The sequence below is a fragment of the Cricetulus griseus genome, chromosome 2 (assembly GCF_003668045.3).
Source record: "Cricetulus griseus strain 17A/GY chromosome 2, alternate assembly CriGri-PICRH-1.0, whole genome shotgun sequence".
Taxonomy (NCBI): Eukaryota; Metazoa; Chordata; class Mammalia; order Rodentia; family Cricetidae; genus Cricetulus; species Cricetulus griseus.
In genome coordinates this window covers 316,495,242-316,512,216 of record NC_048595.1, presented here as the reverse complement: position 1 = coordinate 316,512,216, position 16,975 = coordinate 316,495,242, and positions in this window count along the sequence as shown.

Genomic DNA, 16,975 nt, shown 5'->3' with positions numbered 1-16,975 from the left:
GAGGCAGGCCTGTGACTGGGTAGAAAAATGTGTGTTTATTCAAGAGGTACTTCCACTTCCGTTCATAAATGTACCTTCAGATAAAAAATCATGTGGTAAGGGCAGTTGAGACCAAAGTGCAGGTGGGAACCCTGGAAGCAAGTCTGGTACCACACAGCGAGAACCGGGAGGGAGAACACCGGATTGCAGCTTTGCAGTCCACTCCCCTGCTTGAACCTGTGCAACGATCTGGCTGGCTACCAAGAAGTAACCTTAATTTTTCCCCTTGAGTATAAATTAGTCCAGCTTACTGGCTAGGGACACTGGAACTCAGCTCAGACCCAGCATGCCTGAACCCCACCGTGCGCTACAGCCAGATCTCTTAAGCCCACAGGCTAATTATCCTAACTTCCTGCAGAGGGAATCTCAAAGGCACATAGGCTATGTAATAGACATCAGTTAAATACTTCTGAGATGGTAGGCTCCAAACTCTCAAATATAATTGGTAATTTTATAAACATATTATTTATTTATTTCCCGCAGGGCAAAAGGCAAGCCTAAGACATGGAAAGTATATTATTCTTTATTGGAAAAGGCTGTTGAGTAAAAATTATTTTTATGACTATGTAAAAAAAAAGTTCAACCTAAAACTATTTCAGAAGCATTAGGTTAGTCCATATTAAGTATAATTAGATTAATTATTCGCTTGATCGAGAATAAACTAAGTTACCATCCTGGAATTGTTAACATTATTGTTTCATGGGAAATGTAGGAATAAAATTATAGTTGGAACAAAAAGCATGGACATGGAAAATAACCTTGGTGACCATTGGGAGACCTTCAAACTTGTCTGAAGAATCTCTGTTGGGAGGCGCCTAGCCACAGAGTACAGGTCAAGCACATGGTTCCCAACCTGCCCAATACTGTGACACTTTAATACAGTGCTTCATGTTGTGGTGTCCCCCAACCATAAAATTATTTCCATTGCTACTTCATAACTGTAATTTTGCTATTGTTAAGAATCACAATATAAATATCTGATATGCAGGATATCTGATAGGTGATTCCCCCAAAGGAATCACAACCCACAGGTTCAGAACTGCTGGGTCAAGGGCTTGTGGAAAACATCAGCTATTTTCCATCATCAGAATTGCACAGTGGTGCATGCAGCTGGGATTAATAGCATAGGGATGTGTACTGGTCAGCACAAGACACTGGTCTGGATCCCTGATGTCAGACAATGGTCATCACATGAAATCTTAGAGCGGTTCTTGATTGCTCAAAGAGAAATAAAAATCCATGAGTAAATGTTTAAGGTGATTGAAGTCGGGAACATGTCGTTAACTGGAGGGGAGAGGTGAGTGGAAGCCTATGTAAACCTCACAGATGCTAATCGACCACATTAAGTTTAACTGGGATCAGAAGCCAGCAAGCTCTTCCCCAGGAAGTTGTAAAGAGAGAAGCCTGCAGAGTGAGAGGTCAGGTTAAAGACAGCTTCAGTTCTACATCTTAAAGATGGGGATTGAAAACGGTTAACCAAAGTGACAAGAATGCCAAACATAGTGTGTCAATGGAGAAGAGGATATCAAATATACAGCACAGCCGCAGGAAAGATTGGAAATTGATGGAGAATGATGGGGAATGTACTTCTTTGTATGTTTATCTTATTGATTATTGAATAAAATACTGTTTGGCCAATGAGACAGCAAGTTAGACAGGACCAGGAGTCAAAGAGGATTCTGGGAAATGTAGTAGAGAAGTGGTGATCCAGGCAGGAAGTGACATAGCAAGAAGACTCATATTTAAGCAAAGGAAACCGAAAGTGTCCCCTTTTCCCCTTTCTTCTCCAGCGGAAGGATGTGAGCCACCGGCAAGGAGGGACGCCAATAAGGCGTCCAATAAGATAAGTCTTATAAAATATATAGGTTTATGATAGTTAAGACTGAGCTAACAGATGAGAAATCCTAGTCATTGGCCAAGCAGCATTTGAACCTAATACAAGTTTCTGTGTATTCATTTGGGCCTCAACTCTGGTGGGCGACTGGCGGAAAGTGCACACGTGGCTGTGGGGCTTGGGCGGCTTTTGGCGGAAAGATTTATCCTAACAGGAGAGTAATCAACTGAACTTAGTGAGTGATGCTGTGGCCAATGATGAGGACTGGTGTTGGGTTGTACAGGTTTCACCTGGAGGTGAGGTGAACTCACAAAGCAATTGACATGAAAAATAGTTCAAAGAAAAGAAGCTTAAGGGTGCACAGAGGGAACTGAAGACACATGTCACATTAGTTTTCACATATGTGCACAAGAAAAACGGGGATGACAAAAACAATGAAGGGGGAGTGGGGTTGGCTCAGTGAGCAAGACTATCTACCATGCATGATGACCTGAATTCAATTTCCCAGCACTCACAGAAAAAGCCAGGTGTGGCCACCAATAACCCAGATGCTGTGGGGATCAGATACAGGGAAGTTACCAGGGCCGCCAGTCTATCTTCAAGTTCAGTGAGGGACCCCAACTGAAGGGAATGAGGTAGGGATGGTAGAGGAGGACATGGGGTTCTCATCTCCTGTTTCTGCATGTGCATACAGACACATGTGCATGCACCCCCCACACACAAAAAGAATAGTGAAGGTGCTGAGATTTTATCTTACTCTCAAGCTAGCAAGTGAGCCTGCCACACCCTTTTAGATGCTGACAAAGGACACAAATTCACAGTTCAGGGACAAAGAGTCTTAGAGCCAGAGCTGTTAAAATCTCAGAGCAAGAACTCCAGCTCCAGTGTCCTTTTCTTGAGTCAGTTCCAGAGCTCCAAGTCCCACAGGGTAGAAGGGATGAGGACTGGGTGACACCTGCATGTAGTATATTGTATGACAGGTGACAAAACCTGTATCTTTGTAGTGTGCTGAAAAATTGTCCCTTTCTCCAGAAAGAGGTACCATCTTTCCAAGATGGATGGATGCACCTTCATCCTAGAAATGACACCAAAGCCAAGGTTGCTAGTGCCTCATCTGGTGTGATATGTATAAAGATAAAAGACAAACAGATGCCTTCCAACCGATAATATACAATTTGCATATCAAAATCTGAACACACAGAAACTGTGTAACTCTGTTTTTAATGACCAGTACAAAAAGAGGACAACTGCTAGCCTGTAGCTCTATGCTGTACAGTGTTTGAGCTTCACTTTATCCTGTGAGATGGGCAAGCCAACTGAATCCAGTGACCTTACCACAAGCCAACAGCTCTTTCTAAATTGAGAAAAACAAAAAAACAAAATGAACCCCTTAATCTTAGCCTCTGTCCTTGATAGGAAGGACCCTGATCACAATCACCAAGAAGATGCTCTATTTTGGGTAGCTCTGGTAACAAACCAAGGACAATGTAAAAACAAACAAGAAACAGACCCTACAGAACTGGAACTGGTGAGTGACAAAGAGATAAACCAATCAGAATAAAGAGGAATATGATGTAACTACTCCAAAGCTCTCACCCATAAGGATGGTCATTACCACCCTAGAGCACTGAGCTCTACAGAGCTGTTAGAGAGAGACTGGGGGCAGGCATTTATGCAACAAGACATTTGAAACTAAGGAACAAGTTCAGGTCCCTTAATGCCATGTTGTCCCTGAGGCCTCCACAAACTACACATACCAGTGAGAGGTAGAAGCATCTGACAATGTCCTTTCTTCCCAGCTTGCATGCCCCCCTTGACAATGAATTTCATCTTTTTTTGCTTAAAAGGATGGTGCAGGTACAAGGACATGGCTTCTGGATCACTGGCTAAATAGATGTCCAATCTGGAATGTTTAATGTAAACCCTCCCCTTGTAAGTTTCCCACAGCTTTTCAAACTATTTTCTTGTTTTTCTTTTGAATTAACAGAAGGGGATTCATCGCCTTGTCAAATATCCACAAATGCATGGGTTCCAATAGTTCTCCCACCCCAGTCTCTTGTGGGTGTGGGTGGGGGAGGGAGTCTTGACCGGTGATGGAGGAATTACTCTGCCAGCTCTTATTAGTACCTATGGAGAGCTGCCCACTGCTATGGACAGTTCTCTCTAGGATATAGACATCTTTGACATCTTGTTTTTAGCCACCCCGCCCCCAAGAGAACAGAGTCCTTTTGTGAATGAACAATTAAAGGAATAGGCAAAACCAGGCCAGGTCAATCAATAAGAATATTTCTGAATACCCGTTTCACACACTAGACAATAGAATGAAAACTGAAACAAATGGTAGGGTTCCTAGTGAGCGGTCTGAGTAGAGGAAGGGAAGTCAACTATAGTAAGAATGGAGTTGGAATCACAGATGAGAGAGAAGTGGTTCTCCTCTGGAGCCTGATGTATTCTGTCTTGGGGCTTTATGTGGTTTGCTCTTCCTGCTTCCCTCTTTGAAGCCACACTAACTATAGTCCAGGGAAGGTGAACGCTGCATAACTAAATTGGATTATTTTTATTGTTTCCACAGGAACCACCTCATGTGGAGAATGTTTGTTCAGGGAGTATGCTGTGTTTGTCTTCATTCCATCCAATTGTCCACAAGAGTGATGGGATTTTATGTTCTATAACTAATGCTACAAAGTGTGCTTGAAGTCTAACGGCTTCAAACAGGATATGCTTTTCCAAACTCCCTGAACTTGTATTCTGTTCATGTTTTGTTCCTAAGCTGATCATTCCCACCCTCTTATTTGGCCTTTTTTTAAAACCTAAAAGCCAGAAGGGGATTTGCAAACCCTGGCTGCCAGATTCAGGGCCTTTGAGATTCTTGGTGGCAGCAGAGCCTTCATTCCATTACATAATTTTTCTAGAAGGGTGTGGGGTATAAGGCACCTGAATGGCAGGGTTGGGAGGTCAGATGGCTCTGTGGCCTTGGGAAGTCGCTCACTCTTCCTAAATGGCCATTTTGTTATTTGTGTGATCTCCATAAAGACACTACACCTTTACTAGGGCTGTGGGGAGGATCAAATGGAAGATGCATGGAAACCCCTTCAGACAACACCTGACACATAACTGTGCTTTATAAACGTGCTCTGTTATTTAGGATCAGGATGCTTTGGGATGGAGGAAGAATCTTCTACCCAGTAAGTACCGAGGCAGGACAGGTTTTCCAGGTATCTGAGCAAGAGGGACAGTAGCTTTTCCTGCTGTTGGAGAGCCTTGTCTACAAAGAAGAAAACTGTCTTGGGTTCATCTGCCCTCACAGTGTTGCTGATGTTGACTCAGCTGGCTTGCAAAGCTGCACAGTGCCCAGCAGCATTCATTACCATCTGCATCCCTTGTTAATTCCCCAGTTATTCCTGTGGAGATGAAGGCTGTATTTGTTTTCCGGGAGGAGGCACAAGAAGTGAAAACGAAGGAACAAAACAAAACAAAAACACAGCCTATCTGATACTCAGCAGCCCAATGCAGCTCTGCTTCTCAGACCCACCAGAGTCTGAGGTCCCATTCGCACGGAAGATTTTTGTATCCCTCAGATTGTTGCTTTAATTGTAGGTGTTTTTGTTGCTGGGTGAGAGCAGCAGGATAGGAGAGTGGAGCCTGCACCAGTGGTCCCTTTGGATTTTAGTCTCTCCCTTTTCCTCCATGTGACTGGCACAACTCATCATGCAACCTCGACAGCTTGTAACAAGTAACAACATGTAACCTTGACAGCTTTCATTCTCACACCCTGACAATGCAGGGCCACACTGGGACAATCCTCAGGTCCCCTTCCAATGCAAACGCTTCACAATCCCATGGGCTTGGGGAAGAGAGGTGACTCCTCTGTTTTAGAGATTTCAGCTTAACGTCCCTGTCAATAATAGTGTCAGGTAAGTGACGGTTGAATGTGCCTCAGACACAGAGGCAGTATAAGACCAGGCCAGCAGGTTTCCTGACAACCCCAAGGCCTTTGAAGGTCCTACCCGGGACCCACAGGATCCTTCTGATGCTGTGGGTGGTGCTGCTCTCTGCTGCAAAGGTTTCCAGCAGCTGCTGTTCTCTGGTTCCTGTTTCCATTTGTTGCTAAAGACAGTGAGCTCACAGCATGCTGTCCGGTCCAGCATTGCACTCTGAAATGGACCTTGTCCCATTCTCCTCCAGGGGAATGTACAGCTGGCTTCAGCAGCATTGAACTGTAGGATAAACACTTAACTGTGTGCTAAAATTGTAGAGGCACCATCCTCTACTCGTCAGCAGAGATGTGCACAAAACAATAATGCCTTGGTTGTCTCATACATGCATGTGGGCCGTGCCCCTGTTTCTCATGAATATATCTCATGAGGGAGATGCTCAAGAGAGCCAATAATTCAGAAGTCTGTGTGTATTGTCCCCAATTGTGGTCTTCTGCATACTCCATTTTTTAGGAAAGAGGTGCTGGATAGATTATACATGGATTTTGAAAGCTGGATGAATTTTCTCGTGGTGTTCTTTAAGAGGACTGTGTCTTCCAACAGCTGGCTTGCCTTGAAGGCCAGTCACTTTGAATTTTAGACAGGCAGGCAATATTACACTTGATGGCAGAAAAGAGCAGGAATGGTCCCAGCACCAGGAGCCACTCACCGGTGAGTTTCACAGGGTGAGCATTTTCTGGGCCAAACCTTCCTATTATCAACACCATCCTGGAGACAAAATTTTTCCCATGGTCACAGAGTCTCCCAGAGGCAAACTGAAACTTTAATTAAGGTGAAAATAAGAAAGCCAGAAAGGTGGCATTAGATACTGACAACAGGGCCTGATGCTTCACAGGGAGACAACGCCTAAGGCCCAGGGGACCACTGAGTCTCTTTTAGGCATCTGTTACCTTTACCCAGGGCATGCTAACAGCTATTACTATGCTCTCTCATTTACCTGGGGCCTCTACAAGTACTTACCGAGCTCCCATGTGAGAGGCTTTAAGGGGTCAGAAGCCCTGCCTAGTGCTGTAGAACACAGAGGCCAACAAATGAGACCACTAAGCTTCCATACAGACTACTCCTCCATCATCCAAGATGGCTCACTGCCAACTGCCAGAAAACCCTGCAGGGCTAGAGTCAGGGCCCGAGAAGGGTTAACCATATGGATTGTGCCTGCTCTGCCTAGCTTCCATTTCTTTGCTTTCAGGTACTTCCATAAATCTTTTAATTTTGTTTCAAGTAACTTTTTTATTAAAGTATTACATGCTATGTGTGTAAGAATTACATAGTCATTTATCAAGCACATATATCCTGAATACATATGTTTTTATTACATGTTATTTTTATTGAAGCATATGAGTAAAAATAGACATGTCCACCCATGGACACTTATCCTAAGCATATAGCTTTGAAAGCTCTTTAAATGACTTCCTCATACTAATTAGTACCTATTCAGAGAAAGCATTCATAACCCCTAGAAACCCATCCTTGTTTCTCATCCACTAAGATGACTACTACTCTGATTTCTACCACCACAGATCTATTGATTGTTTTTGTTCTTTATAATTATAATGTAAGTATAAACAAATAGACAGTATACACATGCTTCAACATCCATTCTTCTACTCAGCATCAAATCTGTGAAGTCTGCCCATAGACGTCATGTGGATCATTCTCTTTACTGTCAAGTATTCTTAGCTGGGTTCAGGAAGAACAATTGCAAGTTCAAGGCCAATCTAGACACCTTAGTGAGACCTGTCTCAAAATTAAAAGTAAAAAGGGACAGCTCAGTGGTAGAATGCTTGCTTAGAATATTGTGATCCCCAGGACTGTGATGAAGAATTAAGTATTCCACTGAGTAGAAATAGCCACATACTTTACCGTTCTTCAGATGATGTGCAGTGCAGCTTCCCTTTGGGTCTATTAGATGAAAGCATATTAGCATTCCCCTCCCCCCCACACACACACATGCTGCAGGAAGGAAAAACAGAGAATGCGAAATCACACATGCCTTTAATCCCAGCACTCAGGAAGTAGAGGCAGGCAGTTTTTGAGTTCAAGTCCAGCCTGGACTACACAGTGAAACCCTGTCTTAAAAAAAAAAGTCTCTGGAAATGCCTCAACCATAGTTACTGTATAACTAGGACTTGGCTATGGCCTCCTTTGCCTGGCTTTGACTAGGCCTAGTGGGATGAAGTTCCCAGATGCTTGGAGTCAACAGAGGAAGTCCCTTAACCTTGGAAAGCCTGTGGATTGCTGCTGTCAGTACTACCAAGTGCAATGGGGAGATATGTGGGTCAGCTTATTCCTTGAGATGCTATCAAAAGACCCTGGGAGCTTCCATACTCTAGAGACTAGGAGCTCTGCCTCTACTGCTCTGGGCCAGGGGCCACTACATTATAATTTGAGACAATTAGGAACATTAAAATGAATGCCCCACATCCTTCAAATTTCATGACACATTTGGAAGGCGGGATCTTGAGGCCACAAGGTACATTTTGAGAAAAAATTGTCACTTCAGGGTTCTTCCCTGCACAGAATAATTCAGGGCTGGCTCGGGTGTGTGTGTGGTCATCCCCAGTGAACTTCTCTGCATATTTTAGGTTACAGCATAACTTATAAGAACCACATGGGCAAAAGACAGTCTAAAGGCCATTAGTCCTGGGAAAATATCCAATTACAGATTCCACCATGTTCGGAGAAAGAGAACGAATTCAATCGAGCCAGAGTCCAGCACTATCCAACAGTCCAGGGAGAAGCACTATTAACTGAAGTCTCAGGGAGATTAATAACAGAGTCACAGTCATCTGCATCTGACACAGAGTCACATAGTTCAAATGACAGGTATCTCCTGACCCATGGTGATTCCACCTTCCACATTTCATCTTCACTCTGCAGTGAAAGCAATAGGCAGTAAGTAATCCTGATTTTTGAATTCTGATCTTTTCCCAGGCTAGCAATAATGTCCTTGGTTACCTTCTTCTGTTGCTGGCAGCACCAGTGAGCTACAGTTCCCAGCCAGCCCAGTCATGGAGCAGGCAGACGAAAGACCCTCCGAGGTCCACCATGTTTCTAAGCTGTCACTCTTTAATTTCATTTTTTGCTTGTTTGGTTTTGGCAGGTGGAGTCTTAGGTACCCAAAGCCGGCCTTTAAGGGATGATTCTTCTGCTATTGTCTCCAGAGTGCTGATGTCACAGGTGTGGGCCACTGTGCCCAGCGATTCAATGTACTTCTGAGTTTTAATATCTTCAACATATAATGGTAAACACCATATGTCATAGGTCATTTGTGTTGCAATTTAATAAGATAGCTTTTCCTAATTGGTGTCTTCAATTATTTTTGAAAAAATGTTAATAGATATAAAACCTTTCTAATCTAAGAACATTAAAATTTTGACTCTTAAGTAACCATGACTATTAAAGCAAAATTAGGCAATCAGAAATAGGGAGAAGGAAATCACACATCCTTTCCCATCACCCTGCCTTACCACTGCATGATATCAAAATCCCTCTGTTCCTTCATTTTTGTCTCAATTTCTCCTTTCCCTCTTTCTTTCCTCTTGGTGTGGGGATGTAACTAGGCTCATACCATTTGGTAACCGTCATTTTGTTTCTTCTTTTGCTCTGTTGGGAGACAAGTGCCCACTACATATAGCCCAGACTGGCCTCAACAGAGTGATTTTCCCACCTCTACCTCTATGGGTGCTGGGACACAGGCATATGTACTGTCATGCCTGGTTAACAGCAGTTTAAATCAAACTCTATAATGTGAATATTTTCACATATCCTAGTTTTGGGATTTTTGTATATCAAATAAAGTATCATAAATGTATGCCAAGTTTATCTCCTTCCCACTCTATTTTAGAGATGATTATACTGCATGCCTTACCTCATGCTTCACTGGAGTTGCTTTTATCAGCTAAGTCGAAATGCAGATTATCTCACCAGTTAGCCTAGAATGTGGCTTTGTGCCTCCTGCCTTTCTCTGAGAGGAAAAGTTTCGAGCTAGACACTGGGCTTTTCTTCGCCTGTCATGATTGTGACAGAATCCATTTCACATCATGTATAGCTGAGTTGGCTTTGAACTTGGTCCCCAGAATCAGCATGCCAACTAAGAGGCAGTTCCAGAGTTTGGAACCAATGAGAGCCAATGCACTGTCTCAGACCTGGTCACTTTCAAACCTGTGTATACCTCACAGAGGGAGCCAGGCATTTCTATATCCTGGGCGCAGTTGGCAGTGTGCACTAAGGAGACAGGGAACATTTCCTGCAATGATGCTGTGATACAATCCTGTGAACTTCTCTTCCTGTGCTGTTTATTCCTCTCACTCCACACCTCAGAGATCTGCCTCCTACATCCCCTGAGCAGTCATGTAACGGATATTCAGATTAGCACTGGTTACCGGGACTCACGAGAAAGGCTATAGGGGAGCAAGGTCACAGGTTACTCTAAGAAGGAAACTGACATCATAGAATGGTAGAATGAGTGTCCCTTAGTGATAAGCAGAAGATACAGTCTGATTAACCCAGCAAGTTAACACAATTTTTATTTTGTTGTTTTGTTTTTGAGACCCTGAACTCACTATGTAGCCAAGATTGACTTTGAGCTGTTCTTCTTCCTTTTCTTTCGCTCTTCCTCCTTGTCCTTCTCCATCAGTTTTTGATAATTTGTTTGTGTTATGTGTGCTCAGTATATGTACATCTGTGTGTAGGGGGACTGCACTCACCAGAAAAGGAACTCAAGCATCCTGTCTTCTCACTTTCTGCCTTATTAACTCCAGACAGGGTCTGGACTGAACCTGGGCTAGACTTATGGTTATCAAACTCTGATGATCTCCCTGTCTCTGCCCCTCACAGCCCTGGGTACTCAAGACCACACCCAGTTTTTTATGTGTGGCAGGGATTTGAACTCAGGTCTTCGTGCCTCTTCAGCAAACTCTCTTACCCATCAAGCCATCTCCAAAGCCCAGATTTGACCTTCTGATCTTCTGGCTTTCTCTTCCCAAGTACTGAGATCACAGGCACACACCACCACACCCTGTTTATTTGGTGCTGAGGATGGATTCCAGGGTTTCATGCTTGTCAGAAAAACATCCCATTGTTCTATATCCCTAGCCTCTGCATTCTTCTTTATGGACCTTCAAGGCCCATAAAATTTATTAGCCACCTCTGGGGGTAGAGGCCAAGAGTCGGAAGCCACTCATTTTTATATACCTGCAGCATCCCAGAGTCCACTTTCAACCAAGTGAGGATGTAATCCCTGACAGGCAGACTGCCGGGAGAGCCCAGCCTCCCTTCCCAGCAGAGACTCTTGAGCTCCAGCTGTCTTTGTCCTTTTTCCACAGTCACATCTGTTCAGCTCTGGGCTTCTTTGCCTTTTAGCTTCCTTTCAGAGTCCCTTTCTCGACCATCCAGCAGCCTTTCCTCAACCTTCGTGGAGGACTGGGCATGTGTGTACAGACACATTCCTGCCACCTGGAGTCATCACTCTGTATTTTCCCTCTTTTGTTTCATTTTGGTTCACAGCAGGGCTTCACAATTTTCTTGCGCTCTGTTAATAAAAATTAAGCAATCAATTTTCTTCCCCTCCATTACATCTAATTCCCTCTCTAACTCAATTATTATTGCAACCCTGGCAAGTGCTTTGCAAGGCAGATGGCAGGAAGGACAGGTTGCCAAAATAAAGGGCATTGTTTGATGAGGGATATTGTTTCCATGAAAGTGATGACACTTCCCTTCCAAGGATGGATTATTTTTTTTCTAAAATCAAATTCATGTAACCCTGTTAATGTAACAGACTTCTGCAAGTCTGCCAAGATTAATATAGGCACATGTAACGAACTATAGCAACCATTAAAATACTTTATGTAACTTAGTAGTGTAAAACAATATGATGATATGTAATATTTTCTTGAAAGAAATTAGGACAAACCTATTATGTGACTTTCCATTCCCAGCCTTTTGAGTTCTAAAATATCTAACTGCAAAGGTGTTTTATTTGGTGCCACTATGCAGAGCAAGTCTGATAGATTAAGTCATAGTCCTTTGCAATGTTGCTTTGGGGAGTTTCTGTCTAACCAAGAGTGGCAAATATCCAAGCCAAAGTACAAACTCTGATAGACAGATTGATAGATTGATTGATTGCTTTTGTCTGTGCTGGTGTGAGAAGGGAATAGGTGCCCTCTGTAATGCTCCTAAGGAGGCTGCTTAGCAAGGGTGGGGGAAAGTATTGACACAGAGTTGAATCCTGAAGAAGTTTGGAAGAGCTATTTCTTTTTTCCTGTGTGTGTGTGTGTGTGTGTGTGTGTGTGTGTGTGTGTGTGTATGAATGAATATATATATATATATATATATATATATATACATATGTATATATATGTGTGTGTATGTGTGTATGTATGTATGTATGTATGTATGTATGTATGTATGTATGTATGTATTACGTATGCATACATGATACATGTGCACGTGGAAGCTAGAGGACAGCCTTGTCTATTGTTACGCCGGAACTATTCACTTTGTTGTTGTTGTTGCTTTTTGAAATAAGATTGCTCATTGGCCTGGAACTCAAAGACTAGCAGGCTGGCTGTCCAGTGAGCCCCATGGATCCACTTGTCTCCAACTCACCAGCTCTGAGATTTTAAGTTTGTCCCCATGCCTAGCTTTTTGTTTGCTTTGCATGGGCTCTGGAGAGCTGAACTCATCCACATTCTTTTGTGTCGAGCATTTTACCAACTGAGCTATCATCCCAATCCCTCACTCTTCTGAGATGGGGTCTTACCATTTAGCCCTGGCTGCATTGGAGCTCACCATGTAGACCAGGATGTGATGCTCTTGAACTTGCAATAGTCCTCTGCTCTGTGTTTTCTGAATGCTGAGGTCACAGGTGTACAACACTATGCCGGCTTTAGCAGGTTGTTTCTACTGTGTATTGGGTGGAGAGGATGATTTTATAAGCCTGCTGTAGAATCAGTCTCCTTATTTGATAATCACATTCCGGTTACAATACGTTCTGCTGTGTTAATAAAACCACCTCCATTCTCCATCCCTGTGCCTCCCTGACTCACTGCTTCTAGTCTTTTGTTTTTTCTAGAAAACAGGCGAGTCCCTGAGATATAGGTCTCAGAGTCAAGAGTAAGGTAAAAAGAAGACCTTACTATAATCTTTCTGCGGTCCAGAAAACCTGGGCATCTCTATCCATCAATTCCTATAGTGGACCTGAATGTATTGGAACACAGTACCTGTAGAACATCTGGCCAAGATTTCCCTTCTCCTAAAACAACTTGGATGTGCATTGCATAAGAGATTGCTAGACATAAACATAAAAGTGTTTCCTTCGTATGATACATTTCTAACACTATAAAGCAGCAAAATACACTCACCGATGAAAACTCAGAAATTATAAGCAAGTACAATAAATTTTTTTAAAAAAATAAGGCAAAATCACCTATAATTCTGTTCTATGGAGACATCAGCCATTGAAATTTTATTGTGTCTGAAAGATTTTTCTGTTTAGACTGCATATGTTGTTGGGCAAGGGAGTGGCCATTCATACAAGCTGCCTTGTCCATTTAGTAGTAGTGTTAGTGTGTTAGTGAGCTCTCAGTTGCTGTGAAGAAATACCAGAGGTACCCATTTAAAAGGAGGAGAGGCTTCTCTGGGTTTATAATTCAGAACATTTGACACCAGTTCACTTGATCCCATTGCTGTGGAGCTTGTGGTGAGGCAAGTACACAACAGCAGTGAACACGTGGCAGAGCCCAGCTACTCACCTGTGGCTCTATGGTGGTCTGAATGAAAATGGCCCCAATAGGCCCATAGGAAATGGCACTATTAGGAGGTGTGGCCTTGTTGGAGGAAGTGTGTCACTGAGGGTGGGCTTTGAGGTTTCAGAAGCTCAAGCCAGGCCCAGTGTCTTGCTTTCTGCCTGCTACCTGCTGATCCAGATGTAGAACTCTCAGCTTCCTGTCTGTCATTCAGCACCATGTCTGTCGGCACACGGCCATGCTTCCTGCCATGATAGTAATGGACTAAACCTCTGAAACTGTAAACATCCCCAATTAAACGTTTTCCTTTATAGGAGTTGCCATGGTCATGGTGTTTGCTCACAGCAATAGAACACTGACTAAGACAGGACAGAGGAAGACCCAAGGTCTTCAAATCACTTACCATTGCAACCCCCTACTTCCTAACTTCCTTCACCTCCTAAAGTTCCACCATCTCCCAGAACCAGTTGGGACCAACTGTTTGTGAATATGCCTGTGAAGCACATTCCGAATAATAGCAGTAATATGTTATTACTGCTCATATATTTGCCATTTTGTCAAACATACCTTAGCATTTTTAATGGCTGCAAAGTACTCTGTTACATGGATATACCATAATTTATTTTAACCACTTCCAGGTGTTTTACAGTTAGAAGATTGCTGAAGGTTAAGTAATAATATGCGTTCCCATCAACTAGTTTATCATCAAAGCTTTTATAACAATGATTACCTTTAGACAGATTATTAGAGGTGAAATGCTGAGTCAAAGTTTGTTTATTTGTTTTTTAACTTAAGAATTTTAATGTTGCTTGCCAAACTGACTTTCCTACAAGGATATGTGGTATTTTGGAAATTGTGATTTTTGAGTTTGCATAATCTGTTTTTATTTTCATTATCTGAGAAAAATCCTATATGTCCTTATACTCAGCTTATATGACTTTCAGTTTCTGTTATATGACCTTAGTGTACTTTAGAGCAATTGTTAAATAGGACCCCGTTGAGGGTACCAGGTTCTTTTGAAAAGCAGTCCTCATTTATACAACTATCATACTTAACATACAAATGAGTGGCCTTGAGCTTGTGGGATTCAGATGTCGATTCAATTAGAACCATTTTCATAATGTATTTGAAGACTTTTGCTCAATATTCATAAAGCCAAATGTTCAGCTACTTTATTTGCCAGGCTATTATGCCCCTGCATAATGGGAGGCTCCTGCATCTGAGGCAGGACTGGCTGTCTTGCTGCCTTGCCCTGGCTCTGGGAGCACAATACAGGTAACATGCTTTTGGCTTCACTCCCAAAACCACAGCACACAGATGGTGGAGAACAAAAGGACTGTGTGGCCCACCATGTTTCAGCTGATCTTCCAGCCTTCCTCTCAGCCCTCCCGGGTCTGTCTGCTCCCTCTCTTTCTCTCTACCCCCACCACCAGCGTGCACCTCTGCCCTCTAAGGCTGACAAAAGACCATGCTCAAAATATCCAAATGTTGGTCCAATATGGTACAGCTGAAAAGAGAGCCATTTGATGTCACCCAGCCTTCCCATTAGACACTGCCATTGCCCTCCTCTTTGAATGTCAGGGAAATAAAGTCCATTTAGGTGCCAAGAAATCTTCCTGATGGAGAGGTTGCTATAGCAACCATGTAGAGATGAATTAACCGGCAAGCCATTCAGTCATAAGGTGCTGGCTTGGAAACTGCTCTGCATGGTGTCCCACCCTCTTTTGAGACTAGATGGTTCTGCATGGCCCAGTGTCTATTTTCTATTTCTGTGTTTCAGGCACAATTGTTTGTTAAGGTATTTGATTTGCTATAGAATTAAGACTCTCAGGGGGGAGAAGAAGAGGTAGGGCAGAACAAGCTGAAAGACAGGCAAACTATGACAAACCCAGAACAACTTTTCAAAATGTTGCAGGGCAGGGGTGGCAGATCAAACAGAATCGATTCCCTTCAGAAGCAGGTGCAGAAGGCGAAAGTAAATTTTGTGCCCTGAGAGAGGGTGAAACAAAACCAGCTCTATCGAATGTGGAACTGGTTGAAAATAAACCTCATGCTTTTATTAATCTAATCCCTGCTTTGTAAGCCATGACATTTAACCAGGTAATTAAATAATAATTGAATAAATCTGTGAGGCATAGAACCAGGCAGAAAGGCGCATTCCCTCGAGGCAATTTTTATCAAATATTGACTTACTCTTCAATATTAATGATGGAGATTTAATGCTATATTTTATATTAACATGCTAACATTGTTTGGAAGATCCTTTGTGATTTATAGGGTCTCAACTTACACATATGAATTAAATTAAAAGCACAAAAGGAAAACCCAAGGTCTGTGGAACACACATGGATGGTAGGTGTGGCATGGGGTAAGCCTCCACTGCAGTTGCTCCTGCATCTGTGGAAAGTTCTGGGCTAGCATGGCCTCCAGAGAGGCATACAAGTCTAACTTCTCTTATCTCACACACACTCACTTGGTACTGGGGAAGAAACGGGGCTTCTTCTTTTTGTTTTAAGGTGTGATGTTATAATAGTTCAATTATGTGTGTGGGTTTGTGCATCTGACTTCAGGCGCCTGTGGAGACCAGAGGTATTGAATCCCCTGAAGAAGTTATAGACAGTTGTGAGCCACCTAATGTGGAGGCTGGGCCTGGGACTTGAGTCCTCAGCAAGAGCCATGTGTGCTCCTAACCCCTAAGCAACTTCTCCAGCCCAGGAGTTTCCTTTTCAAGCAGCCCCTTGCAATGTTGCTGGCACACTAGAAGCAGCAGATAGAGAAGGATATGGTGTCCCCACTAGTGGTGTGTTAGTAAATGCCTAAAGACTGGCTCTTGGAGACGAATGTATAGGTATATTTACGTATGTGTACAATTCATCCTGTGCTTTACTCCTGTGAAGGATATATTATGCATGGTTTAATAATCATGCTAACATACACAGTATCCTTTCTAACTTTCATATAGCCAAGCCATTTGCCTAAGTGCTTTTAGCTTTTTGGTCTGTGCTGAATTCTTGTGTCTGAGCTCAACATACTATTAATCACAGTTATCAAATAGCTTGTGGCTGAATGTTAACTGTCTGCATATGATTAAAGCCCAACAATAAAGGTGTGTTGGAACTTTACTCTGGTCAATATCGTGAGTTATCACTTGACTGAATAGGAAACAGCTTCACAGCATTGGAGGAATATCCCTTAATGTGTTCTGTCAATCACGGTATAATGGCTACAGAACTGTCATCCTTTAAAGTCTAATACCATCATTAGCATTTTTCCTCCGATCAAATATAAAACATCACTAAAGCAATAAATTATGCCTAGACTTACAATTTGTAATTTCCCCTCTAATCCTGGAAGATGTG